This window comes from Oryctolagus cuniculus, chromosome 13, assembly GCF_964237555.1.
Source record: "Oryctolagus cuniculus chromosome 13, mOryCun1.1, whole genome shotgun sequence".
In the NCBI taxonomy this organism is placed as follows: Eukaryota; Metazoa; Chordata; class Mammalia; order Lagomorpha; family Leporidae; genus Oryctolagus; species Oryctolagus cuniculus.
This window is the reverse complement of record NC_091444.1, coordinates 105,620,504-105,633,366: the sequence shown is the minus strand read 5'-3', so window position 1 is coordinate 105,633,366 and position 12,863 is coordinate 105,620,504. Positions and strand designations below refer to the sequence as shown.

At 51.0% G+C, this 12,863-nt stretch overlaps 1 protein-coding gene and 1 pseudogene across 1 annotated transcript in view; both read left to right on the top strand.

Annotated features, from left to right (window-relative positions):
* The window catches only part of KIAA1217 (KIAA1217 ortholog), a 659,855-nt gene that overhangs the window by 97,921 nt on the left and 549,071 nt on the right, over positions 1–12,863 (top strand). The gene's annotated exons all lie outside the window — the stretch shown is intronic.
* LOC103350882 (carnosine N-methyltransferase pseudogene) overlaps positions 1–12,863 on the top strand; it is a 35,135-nt pseudogene extending 22,272 nt beyond the window's left edge.

The following is a 12,863-nucleotide window of genomic DNA, read 5'->3' as shown; positions in this document are numbered from 1 at the left end:
GAGCCTGGCTCTGCTTAGGAATCCAGCTCCCTGCTAAGCAACGGGGAGGCAGAGGATGGTGGCCCAATGACTGAGTCGCTTCTACTCATGTGGGAGACCCAGATGGAGTTCCTGGCTGCTGGCTTTAGCCTGGTCCAGCCCTGGCCATTATAGGCATTTGTGGGGAGAGACACAGCAAATAGAAGATTCTCTCTCTCTTTCTCTCTTTCTTTCTCTCTCTCTTTCTTTCTTTTTCAAGTAAATACCATTTTAAAAGTAATACAACAAAAATCAGAAGCCACAAATTCATAATAGGTCCAGAAATAATAACATTTTGTGGTGTATATTAATCATTTAAAATTTAGCAAATACCCCTTTATTGTAGTGCTATGTACAAATGACTTCATAATCGGCCGGAGCCACAGCTCAATAGGCTAATCCTCCACCTAGCAGCACCGGCACACCGGGTTCTAGTCCCGGTCGGGCACCGGATTCTGTCCTGGTTGCCCCTCTTCCAGGCCAGCTCTCTGCTGTGGCCCGGGAGTGCAGTGGAGGATGGCCCAAGTGCTTGGGCCCTGCACCCCATGAGAGACCAGGAGGAAGCACCTGGCTCCTGCCTTCGGGTCAGCGCAGTGCACCGGCCGCAGTGCACCAGCCATGGCGGCCATTGGAGGGTGAACCAACGGCAAAGGAAGACCTTTCTCTGTGTCTCTCTCTCTCTCACTGTCCATTCTGCCTGTCAAAAATAAATAAATTAATTAAAACAAATGACTTCATAATCATTTGTTGGGGGGGCATTTGGCACAGCAGCGAAGACTCTGCTTGGGACACCCACATCCCGCATCAAAGTGGCAAGTTCAAGTCCCGGCTCCTCTGCTAATGTCAGGTTCTTGCTAATGTGTACCACGGAGAGCAGCAGGTGGTGGCTCAGGTAGTTGAGTCCCTGTCACTCATGAGGGAGGCGCAGATTGTCAGTTTTTTGGAATAAGAGAAACAGGCTGACCGGCCATCTGCGGGCACAATGGCAGTCCCCATGCTCCCGTGATGCCTTGTTGAGGGCTCCTCCCTGGAGGGGCCCTTGTCCATGGTGCTGACCACCAGCCAAGGCTCCTGCTCCACTTTCAGTATTTGATAACCAGGGCTATGTCCACGGGGGAGGCATAAAGACTATCTATTGGTTTATAGTGGCTGCTCTTCTGTATTCTGCCGGCTGTAATTTTTTTTTATTTGACAGGTAGACAGTGAGACAGTCAGAGAGAGAGACAGAGAGAAAAATCCTCCCTCCACTGGTTCACCCCCCAAATGGCCACCACGGTTGGTGCTGTGTCGATCCGAAACCAGGAGCCAAGTGCTTCCTTCTGGTCTCCCATGGGGTGCAGGGCCCAAGCACTTGGGCCATCCTCCACTGCACTCCCGGGCTAGAACAGAGAGCTGGACTAGAAGAGGAGCAACCAGGACTAGAACCTGGTGCCCATATGGGATGCTGGCGCCACAGGCAGAGGATTAACCAAGTGAGCCACGGCGCTGGCCCCCTGCCAGCTCTAATTTTAATGCTTTTCTTAGACTCCCCAGTTGCTCCAGGAGCTATTTTGTTTCCAGTTACTATGTTTTTTTAAAAAATGTTTATTTCTTTGAAAGAGCGACACACACATGCATGCATGCACACACACACACACACACACGTGTACACACACCTTTTGTCCTCTGGGTCACTTCCCAGATGCCCACAACAGCTGGGGAGGAGCCCAGAACTCCATCTGGGTCTCCCAAGTGGTGTCAAGGATCTGAGTACCTGCCGCCTCCCAGAATGCACCCTGACAGGAAGCTGGATAGCAAGCAGAAGTGGGACTTGATTGTAAACATTCCCATACAACCACAGATGTCCCAAGCAGCGGCTTAGCCTGCGGTACTACCATGCCCACCTCTTACTGTTTTTACCAACCCACTCCCCACCCTGTAATGTCTGATTTCATGCTATGATTAGAGTTTCTCAAGTTTTTATGGCTCAACCTGCTCATGGTGGTGGTAATACCAGCACTCATTCCTTCCACACCTGTTTCCTGCTCCCCTTCCCAGTGTGGCCTCGTCATCATCACGATAGGGAAGTAGAAGACGACTGTGGTTTGGTCCCGGACTTCTAGAAGTCTGGGATCTTGTGAGAGATGAGTGAGGCCAGCAGATGCACAGAGACAGCCGTGCAGGGAGGAATAAAGTAGGTGTTGTAGGGGACACGCTCCGCGCACCTGCCACAGGTTCTCTGCTGACCTCACCACCACCCGGAAGCTTCTCACAGTCCCAGCGCGTGTGCTCCGTCCCAGACAAGTTCAGAGCTCTGGGGAGGGAGGCCAGATCTCAGTGTGTTCAGAGCTGATTTCAGTGATTCCAGCATGCAGAGACAGTAGCGAGCCCTGGCCTAAAGCCTTGCTCTGTGGTAGGGGACTTGTCCAGCCTTGGTCCCTGTTCCCACGGACTTCCTGATTCCACCTGTGTGTTGCCTGTGGGATAGTGATGACCTGTACTTCAGCGTTGGTGGGCAACATGTGCAATTCGTATGCGTCTTTAATAACTCTCTGTTTAGAAAGTAGCAGGTGGCCGGCGCCGCGGCTCACTAGGCTAATCCTCAGCCTTGCGGCGCCGGCACAGTGGGTTCTAGTCCCGGTTGGGCACCGGATTCTGTCCTGGTTGCCCCTCTTCCAGGCCAGCTCTCTGCTATGGCCCCAGAGTGCAGTGGAGGATGGCCCAAGTGCTTGGGCCCTGCACCCCATGGGAGACCAGGAGAAGCACCTGGTTCCTGCCTTCGGATCAGCGCGGTGCGCCGGCCGCAGCAGCCATTGGAGGGTGAACCAACGGCAAAGGAAGACCTTTCTCTCTCACTGTCCACTCTGCCTGTCAAAAAAAAAAAAAAAAAAAAAAAAAAAAAGAAGAAGTAGTAGGGCCTGCTATGTTTTAAGCAGTGTCTGGGTGGTGAGGGTGGAGCAGGAAGTACAGCCACGCCCTCTCAGTATTTCCCCTACGGTGGTCTTCCCTCCATCCTCGTGGGGTCTTGGAGGGTGGAGTCTGGGAACCTTCTCTGCTCACAGCCCCCCCAGATGGTTTCTCTGCACAGGAAAGCCTGAGCTCACTAAGGGTGGACAGACACACGCCACGGAGCTGGGATGGAGCAGGGTTCTGGGAGGAGGCGGCCTCCGAGAGGGACTGTTCACTCCCAGGGAGAGGATGGAGGGAGAACATTCCAGACCAAAGGAGGGTTCTTCATCAGGTTTCAGAGACAGGAATGCCGGCAGGATGCCGAGGTGACGGGCCGCTTTTTTCATTGTAAGCTCATTGGACCCTATTGATTTCCTGCAGTGATTTAAGCCCCGTGCACAGAGGCTGATGCACTGCCCAGGGAGCTGGGTGCTCCCAGGCCTGGCTGTGCGCTCTGCATGGGCTGCAGGTCTCTGCACCTTCTGCAGCACTGGGGCTGGGAGGCCGGACTCCCTGTCTCCAAGAAGATGCCTTGAGCTCTGGCTGGTGTAGCCAGGATCTTCCCCGGTGTTTCCACCCCCTGAAGGCTCTAGAAGGCGGCAGAGGCAGTGTGGGGAGGGTGGATTTGCGGATTGGCTGGGAAGATGCTCCAGTAGCACCATCACCAAGCTGTAAGCCTGGAGAGACGGTGCACGTGGTGAGCCCGGCCTGGAATTGTAGCTTCTTGTCTGAGAGAAAAAGGAAACGGTGTCCCAAACACTAAAATCAGTTTTTGAGCAGCCATAACTATTGATTGGTTGTGGCCTATTGATGACTTGCTATTGATTTATTGCTTAGTGTTATTGATTGCTTAGTATTGATTGATGGCTTGCAATGATTGATTGCTTCAAGTGCCCTGAGCTTCCTGTTCCCTTCTCGTTTCCACTCGTTTGTCTTTCCCCGGGCTCTGAGACAGGCAGTGCTGTTGCCTCTGTGGCTCTTAAATGGCAGAGCTGTGGTGTGGGCCTGGGTTCCTGTCGCTCTGCCAGACCCTGTGTGTCAGCCATCCTGCCAGGCCACCTCTGGGAACAGGGTGTTTCCTTAACTTGGCGCTTTCCCCCTTTATGGATATGAGAAAGACTTCAAAAACCTCCTGGAAAAAATGAAATTCAAAGATGAGTTGATTTTAGTGCAAAATATTTTGAAAATTTACGCATAATTTTTTTCATCATATGTGTTTTCCATCACAATTAAAATAACTTCTCCCAGTACCTGTTGGGGTTTTGGTAAGTAGCCCAGGGAAAACAAACTGGAAATAAATAAAATGCCTCAAAATGAACAGGGACACCCCTGTCTTCCTTCTGTCTAGCCCTGCTCGGTGCTGCCCACAGCATTCGTTCTGCTGAGGCCTTTGGCGTGGGAATGCCAGAGAAAGGGGTGGGAAAGGAAAAGCTATTGGATTCGGCAGGAATCACGGCCAAGTTGAGTTTCTTGAGTTCTTTTCAGAGGTCGGGATTCCTCGATGCCTCTGACGCTGCACCATGAACTTCAGAGAGCGAAGACGGATTCCACTGAGCCGTGCAGACACGGAGGGTGGTTTGTCCGCCGTGTTCCCTACTGCTCGATTTCCCAGGGCACCCCGTGATCTTGGGGTCTCCGTGACAGCCTCGCCCGGCCGGGTGCTAGTGCCTGAAACCTGGAAGGAGGGCAGCCCGTCGGCTCTGTCCAGTCCACGGGCAGATACCGGGCCCACGGCAGAAACACACTGTTACGGTGACAGCTCACAATCCGGAAATGTTGGGTACCAAGGGGTTAACAAAATATTGCACAGTTGTTAGGCATTTCACAATATCTAGGGAAAAGATATGAATTTACATGACCTCTTAGTAAAAAGAAATTAATGGAGCTCATCATGTGAAACTAAATAAAGCAGTGAGGAGAAAAATGGTAGGGTTTGCTGGCGGAAGTAATTAGATCAAAGAATTCTCCGCTGTGCTGAAGTTGCGTCTGTTTGTTTCTGAATGACTGCTAATGTTTAAATCTCTGGGCTGCCAGATTCTCCCTGTTTCTCCAGAAACATTGTCTCCATTCCAAGTGTAATTGGAAAGCTAATCAGATGCAGTAATTGATTTAATGACAGAATGATTAAAGAGTTGCAATCTTCTGTAAAACCTCCCCCTTCGACAAAAACCGCGGAAGGTAAATTATCAGTTTCTACGTTTTCTCGGAGTGGCGGTTCTCTTTCCTCCCTTCCAAGAGTTGTCTGCGCGCAGATTCGTTCTGGGGTGGAAGGTCTGCAGGAGAGGGCTTGTCCACGCTGAAGCCAGGAACCGGAAACTCCATCCAGGTCTTCTGTGTGAGTAGCAGGGGTGCACCCACTCGGGCTGTCTTCCACTGCCTTTCTCAAGCTCATTGGCAGGCAGCTGGGTTGGAAGAGCAGCGGACAGGACTTGACCTGGCACTTTGAAGCGGGATGACAGCGTCACAAGCCGTGGGCTGTGCCACAGCACCCAGGTCTGTAAACTACGTCCAGTAAAAGGTTACAGTGGCTGGCGCTGTGGTAAAGCCGCTGCCTGCAGTGCTGGTATCCTGGATACATGCCACTTTGAGTCCTGGCTGCTCCACTTCTGATCCAGATCCCTGCTAAAATGCCTGGAAGACGGCCCAAGTGCTTGGGCTCCTGTACCCACATGGGAGACCCAGATGAAGCTCCTGGCTCCTGGCTTTGGCCTGGCCCAGCCCTGGCCATTGCAGTCACTTGGGGAATGAACCAGCAGATGGGAGATCTCTGTCTCTCAATCTCTCTCTCTGCCTCTTCTTCTCTGTAACTCAGTAACTCTGACCTTCAAATAAAATAAATCTTTTTTACAAAGGTTACGGTGACAAAACACTTAAGAAATTCAAGCCACTCAATAACAAACCAAAAACAAAACTGTTTAAAAATGTCAAAAAGAGGGCTAGCGTTGTGCTACAGCAGGTTAAAGCTGATGCTTTCAACACCAACATCCCATGTGGGTGCAGGCTTGAGTCCTGGCTGCTCCGCTTCTGATCCAACTTCCTGCTAACGCACCTGGGATGGCAGCAGAAGATGGCCCAAGTGCTTGGGCACCTGTCACCCACGTGGGAGACGCCAGTGGAGTTCCTGGCTCCTGACTTCAGCCTGGCCCAGACTCAGCCATTATGGGCATTTGGGTAGAGAACCAGTGGATGGAAGACCTCTCCCTTCCCTGCCCCTCTCCTCCCCTCCTCTCTCTTCCCCTCTTCTCTCTGTCTCTGTCTGTCTGTCTCCCCCCTTTTCTCTCTCTGCCAATCTTGCTTTCAAATAAATCTTTTCAAGAATGGGCAAAGGACAAAGGAATGTATGTTTCTAGGAAGACACACAGGCGGCTGTGTGGACTGAGAAAGGGCTACCCCCCGGAGCAAAGAGCTCAGAGGCAGCTTCAAAGCCAAGTCCACATCTCTCTCTGACCTCCTGCTCTCTTCTCCCTCCCCTTGCTCCCCTCCCCCACCAAGGCAGGCCGTGGAAACTAGAGCTCTCCAGAACCCCTTCTCCCGAAAGCCAGCCACAAAACCAAAAACGTTAGTTAGACTTTCCCCCACTTTTCTGTGTAAGAGCCAGCCACGGAAAATGCTCTGACCGACCTTGCTCGATTGCAGGTCATAAGAACCAGTTCCACAAAGGATCCCGGCCCTGTGTCTGGGACAAAGCAGCGTGCACAGAGAGGCCACGGTCAGTGTGGACAGGCAGGCCTTGCTGGGTGTTCCCACCTGGACCCATTGTATCCAATCACCTTTCTGCTCAGCTGAACCTCGGCAGAGAAGCGGGCGGTTCACCCCAAGTCTTTGGTCTTCAATCAGAAGGCTCCGAGGCAGGCACAGCGGGCATCACATACATTTACTGTGCTTTGCTCTTCCTATCCCGGCTTTGGTTATCAAGGCCTTGGCCACTTGTGATGGCGGGAGAGACGGGTCGCTCCCTTTCTCCCCTGCAGAGCCATCGGGCAGCCCCTCCGTCACCCCAAGCCACTACTGGTGCTCAAGTGTACCCACAGCTGTTCTTTCACGAGCCCACTTGTGTGCGGGAAACACTTTGGCTAGAGGTCATACGCTGGAAGTGGACGTTGGGCCGTGGGTTAAGAGGTCCACACCCCACGTTGGACTCAGTACCCGACTCCGGCTCCGGCCTGCAGCCTTCCCACCAGTGCCGATCCTGGAGTGGTGACGGCGACACAAGGGACTGCGCTTCCGTCACCCGTGTGGGAAACCGGGTCCGTGTTGTTCCCAGCTCCCTGCTCCTGCCCGGCCCAGTCCCAGTATTTGTGGGCATTTGGAGGAGTTAGCCTGATGTCAAGTGGCAGGAACCCAACTGCTTGAGCCATCACCACTGTCTCCCAGGGTCCGCATTAGCAGGAAGCTGGAGTAGATGTGAAACCCGGGTTTTCTGATGTAGGATGCTGCTGTCTTACCCACTGAGTGAAACACCTTCCCCTCATCTCTGCTTTCACTTCTTGTGATTTTCACAACACCCAAGTGATATGTGTGAACTTCTACCTTTTGATTATCAGCTTTAAATAGGATGTATTGATCTACTGGGAGAGATGGGGGATGTAGGGAGCATGTCCTATTTCTTTTACTTCTAAACGAGGCTTTGTCCTTATTAATGGTCCATTTATTAATTGATTTTTAAAGACAGAGAGAGAGAGAGAGAGAGAGAAAGAGAGAGATCGAGATCTTCCATCTGCTGGTTCACTCCCCAAAAGGCTACAACAGCCAGGATTGTGCCAGGCTGGAGCCAGGAGCCAAGAACTTCTTCTAGATCTCCCACGTGGGTGCAGGAGGCCACGCCCTTGGGCCATCTTCCACTGCTTTCCCAAGCCACAAGCAGGGAGCTAGATTGGAAATGGAAGATCTGGGACCCAAACCAGTGCACATATGGGATGCTGGCGTTATAGTTGGCAGCTACACCAGGGTGCCGGCCCCTGTGGACTGATTTTATGACTGTTTTAGAGACAGGAAGAACACGGTGTATATCCTACCCTCATGTGCCACTCAGCACAGAGCACCCCATGACCAGAATGCAGGGTGGCATCCCTACACCCTGGTAGACACGCACTGGGTGTCCCGTGTCTCAGTTCAATTCAGGCCTCGTCTCCCTGGAGTTAGGGTCAGTTCCCTCCTACTGAGACTCAACCTCGCGAGACTGGCCCTGCTTCAGACACTGGCTCCTGGGGAGTAAGCTGTCACCTGTCATTCTGAGCCACTGCCACAAACCGTGGTACCCACCACCCCTTCCTCGGGCTTGATACCTGGGCTAAGGCAGCTCACCCAGCTCAGGAAACACTTCCCTGGAGGTTATTGGACAGGGCTGACTGCCCCAGCCCTCTAGTCCTGCAGGGGTCTCTCTGGCCAGCCCCTCCTGGGGTCCCCAGCACCAGGCACATAAAAGACACGTGAAAGACACTCTCATCCGTGCAGAGATTCCAAGGGTTCTAGAAGCTCTGTGCAGGGAGCCAGGGGAAGAGATCAAGTCTGTGTTTCTCGTTCTATCACAACGTTGTGACGCTGATAGCTTCCGTCTGTTTTTCCTTATCCATGAGCCTCAGCCAGGGCTCCCTGTTCCGTCTATACAGTGGGAGTCGTTACTCTTACAAGACCAGTTTTGTAAGGCTGTGTGAGGATTCGGAGTGTGTGTTTGAAGTTCTGAGCAATAAAGTTGGTACTCAGCAATAGTAGCTGTTGACCTGGGAGGCCAGCCTTCCTGTCCTCGCCACCTTTCCGGAAGCTTCCAGCCTTGGGTATGACTTTGGTGGGCTGTGGTTTCAAGCTTTGCACGTTCATCTGCAGCTCTCCTGGTTGACAGACACGATGATGTGACATCGCTTAATCCTCTTGGCCTCCAGCTCATTGCTAACCCAGCTTGCGGCCCATGGGGAGTTCTCTCTAGCATCTTCCAGCTCATTTCTAGGTCTACTCATAGTCACTCCGGTACCTCCTTTCCACTGTTCACCTTTAGCCTAAGTCCACTCTTCTTTTTTTATTTTTTATTTATTTATTTTTTTATTTTTTTGACAGGCAGAGTGGACAGTGAGAGAGAGAGACAGAGAGAAAGGTCTTCCTTTGCCATTGGTTCATCCTCTAATGGCCGCCGCAGCCGGCACGCTGCGGCCAGCACACCGCGCTGATCCGAAGGCAGGAGCCAGGTGCTTATCCTGGTCTCCCATGGGGTGCAGGGCCCAAGTACTTGGGCCATCCTCCACTGCACTCCCAGGCCACAGCAGAGAGCTGGCCTGGAAGAGGAGCAACCGGAACAGAATCTGGTGCCCCGACCGGGACTAGAACCCAGTGTGCCGGCGCCGCAACGCAGAGGATTAGCCTAGTGAGCCGCTGTACCAGCCAGTCCACTCTTCTTTTAACCATTGTCTTAGCTTCCTCTCCTGTTTTAGGCACTTCAATTCATGGTTTTTAAAAAGTTAGAGAAAAAGAGAGAGAGACATCAATCTTCAGTCTGCTGGTTCACCCTCTAAATGGGTGCAACAGCCAAGGCTGGACCAGGACAAAGCCAGGAGCCAGGAGCTTCTTCCTGGTCTCCCACGTGGGTGCAGGGGTCCAAGCACTTGGGCCATCTTCTGCTGCTTTCCTAGGTGCATCAGCAGGAATCTGGATTGGAAGCCGAGCAGCTGGGACTAGGACCAGTGCACATATGGGATGCCGGTGCTGCGGCGGCTTTAACCTGCTGCTCCACAGTGCCGGCCCCTCCGATCCATGTTTGAAAATGGTTTGCATTCTCATCATCTTCACACTTGACCCTCAGCTTATCTTTGACGCCATTTTCCATGAGTTTTCTGAATTTTAGATGACTGGTGAAGTCACTGAAGGTGGAGAAGGGACTTTTAGACTGAACACTGGGGATCTGGACCACATCACAGAGTGGCCACAGGGGAGCTGCCTCTGTGGTTAGACTGGCGCTGACTCCGGCACCCACTGCCATCAGCAAGACCCCGGGGAGCTACCAGGACCAACACACACTATCAAAATAGTCATTGGGGGTATGTTTGGTTTTGCTTTGCTCTTTAATTTCTGGCTATGTAATTGGAGTTCACTCTTGAGTGACAATTTAGTTGGGTGTAAAATTCTAAGTTAACAGTTACCCTTGGAATCTATAACCCAGTTCTTTCCTGATTTTCACAGTGGCTGATGGAAAAAGTTGCAGTCGGTCTAATATCGCTCCCAACTTAATATTTTCTCTTTCCCTGATTTTTATATAATGTTGACACATATGTCTCTAGTTTTGAATGTGTTTTCATTTAATGTTTTGGTGTTTAGGGTCTCCTTTCATTCGATGTTTTTTTGTAGTTCTTGGAAACTTTCAGCAATAACTCTTCAAGTATTGCTTTGTGGGCTTTTCCTAGATTACGGAATTTCTATTAGATAAGTGACTTGGTCTCTTAGTCTGCACCTCTTTATCTTTAAATACATATTTATATTTTAATTTTAAATATTTATTATTTGAAAAGCAGAGTAACACACACATGCGCACGCACACACACACACACACACACACACAGAGCGAGAGGCTTACAGAGGTCTTCCATTCACTGTTTCACTTCCCAGATGTCCATAACTGCTGGGGCTGGACCAAGACAAAGCCAGGAGCCTGGAACGCTATCTGGGTGCCCCTTGTGTGTGGCAGGGACTCAAGTACTTGAGCCATCCCCTGCTGCCTCCCAGGGTGCTCCTTAGCAGGAAGTCAGAGCAGAAGTGGAGGAGCCGGGACTCAAACCCAGGCACTCTGATAGGAGATGTGTGCGTCCCCAGGGGCTTCTCAGCCTGCTGTGCTACGGGACTGTGGCTGTGCTCCTCGGCGTTTCTGTTCTTTTCCTGGTCCGAGGTGATCTCCATTTGTTTAAAAGCCTCCTGTGTCATTTTCGTTCGCTCTTTTTCTTTTTGACAGCGTTGGCCTGAGAACAGTGGGAGAATGAGAAAGTGACTCCTTAGTCCCCTTGTGAGGGAAATGTGTTTCTTCTATTTTTAAAAGATATCTTTATCTATTTTGAAAGGCAGAGTTACAGACAGAAAGGGAGAGATGGAGAGATGGAGAGAGAGAAAGAGAGAGAGAGAGATCGAAATCTTCCATCTGGGACCACTCCCCAGATGGCCTCAATGGCCAGTGCTGGGCCAGGCTGAAGCTTCTGCCAGGTTTCCCCGTGGGTGCAGGAGCCCAAGTACCTGGGCCATCTTCCACTGCTTTTCCCAGGCGCATTAGCAGGGAGCTGGATCGGAAGTGGAGCAGCCGGGACTAGAACCGGTGCTTATATGGGATGCTGGTGTTGCAGGTGGCTGCTTTCTGATGGACTCCTCATCACAAACCTAAGAGCCCGAGAAAGAATGTGTCCCCTCCACTCATTCCTTCAGTAAGCAGGGCAGGCGTTTAAGCTCCCAAATGGGTTCCCTAAACCTCTGTGTTCTCAATGACCACATGACGCAACCACCTCTGAACTACGTGGTACTGGACAGAACAATGTGAGGAGTTCTGGGCTCAAGAGAGACTTAGGCACACCTGAGCAGAGGAGCTTCCCAAATGGACTTTCTGGGGGAAAAATCATTAGAATCTTGAGGTATGCTTCAGGCAAGGGTGCACTAGTCTAAGTTTGATTGTAGATGTGAAAGGATTCAAGTGGTAAGCATTAGGAAAATCTTAAGAAATGTGCATTTCTTTAAAGAGCCAAGTAAATTTGGCTTTTAGAGTCTTTCTCGAAGCAGAAGTTATTGGGTAGAAATGGAGGAAGCCATGAAAGCGTGAATGAATTTGCTTTCTTTCTCACTGTATTAATCTTTCGTCACACATGGTAGAATCGTGTGGGCATCTAGAAATTCTTTTTATTAAAATACCTAAACCTTGGTTAAGCCAGGCAGTGGTATGTTAGTAAAAGTAATTTCAGAAAACAATTCTAAATCCTCCTGCCCCCAAAATGGATTCTACAAATCAGGCAGTTTTATTTTTTTTTTTGTAACAGTTAAGCCATCTCCTAACTTCTGGACTTAATAGTTGATTTTATTCTAAATAAGTCTTAACACTCATGTTCTTCCTTGCCTGTCTGTGTGACTCTGTTCTGCAAAGTGGCTTCTGTCTGTTTCCACCACGATGTTGCCACTACTTGGCCTTCCTGGGTGCCGTGAGCTTTGGAAACAGCATCTCCCACTGGGCGCTCCCACTCCACTCCTGCCCATTCTGCCCTCTTCCCTGGCAGCTGGGTCTGTCAGTCATGGCCCCGGCTCTGCGGCTTCCAGTTGGCTGATAGAGATACCCGGCAAGAGCCCAGGAAGATGGAGACGCTGAGATCGGGTTCCTGCTGACTGCTCTCTGCAGGATAGGGTGGAGATGGTCAACCTGTCTCCTTGGAGGGAAATGTATGCCCGGTTCCTGGGCCTTTTCTCTTGGCTACTCATCATTCCAGTGTCTTCCCTACAGTCCAAGCCCTGCCTCGGTGTCCATCAAGGACGAGGGTCTGGAGAGCTCAACACTGCATGAATGATCGTTCCAACAGCGTGCCTGTCTTCAGTTGTTCTGGGGCTCTCAGCCCAACCAACATCTGTTCTGCGCCCCTGCAAAAAATCAGCCTCCTATTGTGTGCAGACTGGAGCAGCTGTGTAGCTACAAGGTGTGGAAAAGGAAAAGGCAAATTTCGCTGCTTTGTAAATACTTTCTGTGAATCTCACTTATGTAGCGAAGTCTTTCATTCCTGTTTGCAAAGGAACCCAGGCACATTTGCAAGTTCCTTGGGCTGCACTCTCCTAACACAGGGCTAAGGAACCATCTAGAACTGCTGACTGTTGCTCTCTGCAGTCTGCCTTATTTTCAGATATTTACTTATTTATTTGTTTATTCAAAAGGCAGAATTAGAGAGAGAGAGAGAGAGAGAGAGAGAGAGAGAGGTGTT